Consider the following 7,310-nt stretch of genomic DNA (forward strand, 5'->3'; position numbering starts at 1 on the left):
GTATCGGATGTATGGAGTATACATCGGAATGGACCGATATTGAACTTTGAATTAGATTTTGAAACTTACCGTAAATATCTATTCAATTCAATATCATAAGTTGATCCTAGATCACATGATCGAAATCCTGATATGGTTAGGCTCAATTTTAAGAGTGTTACTCGTGTTCTTTGATTTGTTAGTTAAGCCTAGTTTTGTATCAGGGTGATACGTACATTTTGGGAACACGGTAATACAATTGACTGGGGGAGCGCTAACATAAATATGGAATCTATAGCTTCTATTTGGCAAATAGAAGTAAAGGATGATTTCCTTCGAGCTTAACCAAACGAAGATAAATGGTGGAGAACTCATTTCACTTAGGTGAAATATCATTTATACAGGGTTAAGTGTTTTAAGGATAAAATACATTGTAGGGTGTTACGGTAATTTAATCCTGTACAGTGTAAATCATCTATATAGAGGATCATTGATCACATTAGGGTTATAACAATGGATAACTGATGACGTGTCTATATCGTGGAACATATAGAGCGTTTCTATATGACTGAGAGTGCAATTCCAAGTTCTAAGTGTGGATTCAATGAGGAATTAATAAGTTAGGGAATTTACTTGGTAAATTCGGTTCGACTTATTGGAAGCTCGGTTATATAGACCCATGGTCCCCATACTAGTTGAGGCCATACTGCTTGTAAGACTCAGTTAATTGATTTTAGTTAATCAATTATAATTCTAAAAGTTAGACTATGTCTACTTTATGAATTCTCACAGTTTAAGGACGAAATCGTAAAGAAAAGGGTTTCTAGGTTTAATTATTAATTAAGAGACTTTGTATGTCTAATTAATAATTATTTTTAATGACAATATTATTTAATAATCTATTTTAGTTATTAAATAATTAGTTTTGACATTTAAATGATTAGAATTGGAAAAATGGCATTTTTGGAGAAATAGAAATAAAATTGAGGAAACTGCAAAATCCAAGTGAGGCCCATTTCCCTCTATGGGCCGAGCACTCCTTTGTGTTTCCCAATTATTATTTTTATTTTTTAATTGCCATGTAATTGCTAATCAAAGCCTAGCTATAATAGGAAAGTGGTGGATCACACTAAATAAGGCAGTTAATTGATTACACAGTAATTAAGGAAACTGTTTTATTTGGAAAGTTGTGCTCTCCCTTTTCCCTATATAAAGGAACCTTGCTCTCTTCTCTTGTATGCATGATGAGCCACGAAATTAAGAGAGAAAAAGAGAGAAAATTTTGAAATCCTTGTGAGATGAGTAGTGCTTACACACATCAAGTGGTATCTCAATCATAGTATGGAAGACTATGGAATTTCTGCATCAAAGAAGGAGAAAAGAAGATCCAGGTTCAGATCTTGGTGATGCTCTGCTACATGTTGCTTAAATTTATAATCACTACGCAAGTATACGCAATCAAGTAGTAAACTCACACAGGTGAGGTCGAACCACAGGGAATTGGACTAATTACTACTAAATTATACTATTGATTCTATCTGGTAAAAGAATACTTTTTATGAATTAAATAAAACAATTCAGAAAATTAAAACTAACAAAAGGAAGATTAATCAAGATAAGAAAATAGGGAGACGAATCCTGTTGTTAAGTTACCAATGTTAATGTTTAAATGTTATCCTTCTCTTGAAGTGAATGACAGATTATGAATTAACCTAGCTCTTTTCAGATCTTCTAGGTTCTAAATCTCATGCTCTCTAATTAATCTCTTAATTAAACTAACATGAAATCAGCATTAAGCAATAATCTAAATGTCACAAAGGCTATGTAAATACTTTCGTTTCACATCAAAACCTAGACTATCCAATTTTAGCATTCTCAATTCTCACCTTTCAGATTTCGAATTGAGATCATAAAACATGTAAAAGGTGATCAATCTTGCACATGGAAATTAAACACAAATATGAATAGTGTTCACAATCAAGATGGAGGAATGGCAATTAATCATTAACTAAGAAAAACTTAAACAACATTCATCATTCTCCCTAAATAGGAGTTTAGTTCAAAACATCCATAATCAAATCCATAATTAACATTGAAATAGAAAAGAACATAGAAAAATTAAAGAGAAGAGAAAGAACTAGTTGAAGCAATTGATCCGGGTCGCCACAAGCCGCTCTTCTAGCCTACTCCTTTGTTTCTAGGGCTCCAATTCTGAATACCCTCTAATTTTCACGAACCCTTACTATTTAAACCAATTCTCATCTTTAAAATTCGTGAAATTACGAAACTGCCCAAAAATCCCGTCATAAGGGTCCCCGTCGCGACGGGAGTTCAGCTTCGAATTTTTTGAAACTTTCTGCCAGTTCCCGTCGCGACTGGCAAATTCCCCGTCGCGATGGGAACAGGCAGCGACACCAATTTTGGTTTTTCTTCTCGATTCTTTCACCATTTTTCCTCAATTCTTGTACATACTTTCATTAAATGCCCGAGGACCTGAAACAAAAGAATCAAGCGTAATATAGCCCTAAAACTAGAAACAAAGAGTGAAAACTAACCGAAATATGACCCGAATCTTAGACTAATTTTAGCCTAACAAATTCCCCCAAACTAGATTCTTACTCGCCCTCGATTAAGATAAATACTACTAACTACTAATCTACTAACTACGCTATCAGATAATCATAATACTACTGCCTCATGTGTTGTTCTCTTCTATTGCGTAAACTAGAATTTCAATTCTACCAACTCTAACAATTAATTTAGATGCTCAGTTTATAACACTATGTACAACTGCAAAAATTTATTCAAATGTGAAACATTGTTATAAAAGTTTTACTCTTTCCAACAGTTCCACAGCCTGATAACTCATAAGCTTGCATGCTTACCTTTCTCCACTAATGTTGACAGTATTCTTTGGAATCATTAGGTCTTTTCAAGGCTTTAGGTAATATGGCTCAGATATTCAGGGATAGGCAAAAGTCAATTTTTGGCTCAAGATATCATAAGCACACAAACAGAACCCACAAGCTTCTTACTTTTCTTTTTCTAAGATCCCATAATATTCCCAGATTTACCAAGATTGATAGAAAACGTCTCTATTATTTTTCAACATCACTGAAATTTTTTTCCTCTTCTTTTTTTTCACACATATTTTTACTTTTTATTGTGTTTTTTTTTTTCATATTTCATTTTTTTCAGTGACATTGAATTACACAATTTTTTTTTCTTCTCAATCTTACAAGTTTTTCTCCCTCTCACTATTTCCTCACACTAAATGTTTCTCCTCCCCCAAACTAATTATGTAACTTATGATATCATGGATAACATGGTGAAGAAAAATTAATAGTGTGGTTGCAATTTTTCAAATCGATGGGTGAAAAACATAACATGTTTAGGCTCAACAAGTTAACTATGGATACATCTTATTACGGTAGGCTTGAAAGGCTCAAACTATCCAATAAATGCCTAAGTCATATTCCAATTGAACACTATCAAGGATTTCGTCTCAAAAGAATAAACATGCAAGTTCTAAACTATCCTGTCAATCTTACCACAAACCATCGTAAAACAATTATAACAATTTTCACAGATTGAGTATTTGCAGATAAACACAGGTTTCTAAGCATCCAAACTAATCCAAAGAGTTAGCAGAATCAAGCACACAGTTATTTTACAATTTCAGATCACATCACACTAATCAGCAGTATACAACTATTGTCAAGCTTATTGCCATTCCTTAACTAAAACAGATAATTAAAATGCAGAAATTAAAGTGCAGAATTTAAAAATTTTAAGTCTCTCCCCCCAAACTAAATATGACATTGTCCCCAATGTGCTATTATACTCAAGGTGAGAAGGACTTACCTGAACCCCCATCAGAAGGGGTTGGGCGGACCCTTTTCATCCAAAAGAGCCCTCGTACTAAATGAAGAAAATTTACCACCAATCGTGTTGATTTCAGAGTTTCGCACAAGAGTAAGCTCACCTTCAGAACTACCACACATCAATCTTTTCCAATGACGCTGAATCGTTCGAAGTCGCTCTTTAGGCTTTGCTTTCTTCTTATCAGCTTTAACAAAAGAACCCTTCACCATCTCAATCTTGCAACAGGTAGGAATGTCGGTTGGGGAAAAAAACATTAAAATTGACCTCTTCATCTTGCACTCTCAACTTTAACTCCCCCTTTTGAACATCTATTAATGCTCGGCCCGTGGCTAAGAATGGTCTTCCCAAAATAATGGGAATAGTTGAATCTTCCTCCATATCAAGAATTAGGAAATCAGCAGGGAAGATAAACTTACCAACCTTCACCAGTACATCTTCAATTATCCCATGAGGATGAGTCAAAGAACGATCTGCCAGTTGTAAAGTCACTGTTGTGGGCTTTGCTTTTCCCAATCCTAGCCTTTTGAAGACAGACAAGGGCATTAGATTAATGCTTGCTCCCAGATCACATAGAGCTTTAGTTTCCACCGAACCCCGTATAGAGCATGGAATATTGAAACTACCCGGATCTTTAAGCTTGGGCGGTAGTTTCTTTTGCAAAATGGCGCTACACTCCTCAGTTAATGCCACTGTTTCATAGTCCTCCAATTTTATCTTCTTAGACAATATCTCCTTCATGAACTTCACATAACGGGGCATTTGTTCCAAGGCTTCAGCAAAAGGAATGTTGATGTGTAGTCTTTTAAAGACCTCTAGAAATTTTGTGAGCTGCTTGTCTAGATTGGTCTTTCGGAGTCTCTGAGGATAGGGTATTTTCACATGATGATCAATACTGATTGGTGGAGACTGCTGTGGTGGTGCTGGACTATCAGTAATCTTCTTATCTGATGATGCTTGAGTTGGTGCTGTTTGATCTTAAATCTCTTCATCCACTGGTTGTATCATCTCAGGCCCATCATATTTCTTTCCACTCCTCAAGGAAATTGCTTTACATTGCTCTTTTCCTTTTGCATCATTAGTGCTAGGTGAATTTCCTTGAGCTTGTTTTTCCACTTGAGTAGCCAATTGTTCCATTTGAGTTTCTAGAGTTTTAATAGAGGCTCTAGTTTCCATCATGAATTGGAGCAATAAATCAGCTTGGATAGTGGAGCCTCCACTAGAACTTTGTTGTCGCAGCTGTTGTTGGTTTTGTTGGGGCTGGTTTCTCTGCTGGTAGAACCCCTGTTGGTTGTGCCCATAATTATTGTTGTGGGAATAGTTTCCAATGGCTTTTGCTTGATCCATTGGCAAATCATCCACATCTGCCTGACACTCAGAAAAGTGATGGGGACCTCCACATATCTCACAAACCACTTGAGCTTGTTTGGCTTGCACTGCGATCAGCTTTGTTAGGGCCTCAACCTGAGCTGTCAGCTTTGTAATGGCATCCACCTCTAGCACACCAGCTACCTTCTTAGTTTGACTCCTTTCAGTTGGCCACTGCTGATTGTTTAGAGCCATCTCCTCCAATAGATCGTAAGCCTCATTTGCACTCTTTCTCGTAAAAGCTCCACCAGCTGCTGCATCTACAAGAGTTCTAGTGTTACCAACCAGCCCGTTGTAGAAGTTATGAACCAGCATCCACTTCTCAATACCATGATGAGGACACTTTCTGATTAGATCTTTAAACCTCTCCCAAGCCTCATGGAGAGATTCATTATCTTGCTGACAAAAGTTGTTGATTTCACCTCGCAACTTGGCTGACTTTGCTGGAGGGAAGTACTTTGACAGAAATTTCGTGGCTAAGTCATTCCAAGTGGCAATAGAGTTGGGTGGCAAGGAATTAAGCCAACTCTTGGCTCTTTCTCTAAGTGAGAATGGAAACAGTCTCAGACGGATGGCATCATCATTAACTCCATTGACTTTGAAAGTCTCACATAGTTCCATGAAGTTCGATAGATGAAGATTGGGGTCTTCAGAAGGGAGGCCACCAAACTAAACTGAGGACTGCACCATTTGAAGTATGGCAGGCTTGATTTCAAAATTATTAGCATCCACTGCCGGTGGCCTGATACATGACTGCACTCCCGTAAAAGTAGGAAGAATGTAATCTCTCAAGCTACGGCCATTAGCTTGATCTTCAACTGCACCTCCGTTATTACCGTTGTTTACTCCATTATTTGCAACATTGGCGTTATCAGCCATGATTTCTGGTGTTTCAGCAGGTGCTGAAACTCTCTCTTGCCTTTTGTTCCTCTTGTTTCTCCTACAAGTCTTCTCGATTTCAGGATCAACGGGCAACACAACTGCTTGCCCTTGGCGGCGCATGCACTCACGATACCTGAAATAGATAAAAGCAGCTTTGCAAGTGACAGGTTAGAAATTCAGCAAGAGAAATAAACCAAAGTAGAAGTTAGTATGATTTTGTGTAATATTAATCTTTAAACAATTCCCCGGCAACGGCGCCAAAAACTTGTTGCTATAATTTATAAACACTACGCAAGTATACGCAATCAAGTAGTAAACTCACACAGGTGAGGTCGAACCACAGGGAATTGGACTAATTACTACTAAATTATACTATTGATTCTATCTAGTAAAAGAATACTTTTATGAATTAAATAAAACAATTCAGAAAATTAAAACTAACAAAAGGAAGATTAATCAAGATAAGAAAATAGGGAGACGAATCCTGTTGTTAAGTTACCAATGTTAATGTTTAAATGCTATCCTTCTCTTGAAGTGAATGACAGATTATGAATTAACCTAGCTCTTTTCAGATCTTCTAGGTTCTAAATCTCATGCTCTCTAATTAATCTCTTAATTAAACTAACATGAAATAAACATTAAGCAATAATCTAAATGTCACAAAGGCTATGTAAATACTTTCGTTTCACATCAAAACCTAGACTATCCAATTTTAGCATTCTCAATTCTCACTTTTCAGATTTCGAATTGAGATCATAAAACATGTAAAAGGTGATCAATCTTGCACATGGAAATTAAACACAAATATGAATAGTGTTCACAATCAAGATGGAGGAATGACAATTAATCATTAACTAAGAAAAACTTAAACAACATTCATAATTCTCCCTAAATAGGAGTTTAGTTCAAAACATCCATAATCAAATCCATAATTAACATTGAAATAGAAAAGAACATAGAAAAATTAAAGAGAAGAGAAAGAACTAGTTGAAGCAATTGATCCGGGTCGCCACAAGCCGCTCTTCTAGCCTCCTCCTTTGTTTCTAGGGCTCCAATTCTGAATACCCTCTAATTTTCACGAACCCTTACTATTTAAACCAATTCTCATCTTTAAAATTCGTGAAATTACGAAACTGCCCAAAAATCCCGTCATAAGGGTCCCCGTCGCGACTGGCAAAGCCCCCGTCGCGACGGGAGTT

The 7,310-nt window shown here is 36.4% G+C and overlaps 1 non-coding gene across 1 annotated transcript; it reads left to right on the top strand.

Annotated features, from left to right (window-relative positions):
* Window positions 1-5,554: 5,554 nt before the first annotated feature.
* LOC115696060 (small nucleolar RNA R71) lies at window positions 5,555-5,661 on the top strand. The gene has a single exon (XR_004007658.2). It is a non-coding gene; the product is annotated as a small nucleolar RNA R71 (small nucleolar RNA).
* The last annotated feature ends 1,649 nt before the right edge of the window (window positions 5,662-7,310 follow it).

This window comes from Cannabis sativa, chromosome 6, assembly GCF_029168945.1.
Source record: "Cannabis sativa cultivar Pink pepper isolate KNU-18-1 chromosome 6, ASM2916894v1, whole genome shotgun sequence".
NCBI lineage: Eukaryota > Viridiplantae > Streptophyta > Magnoliopsida > Rosales > Cannabaceae > Cannabis > Cannabis sativa.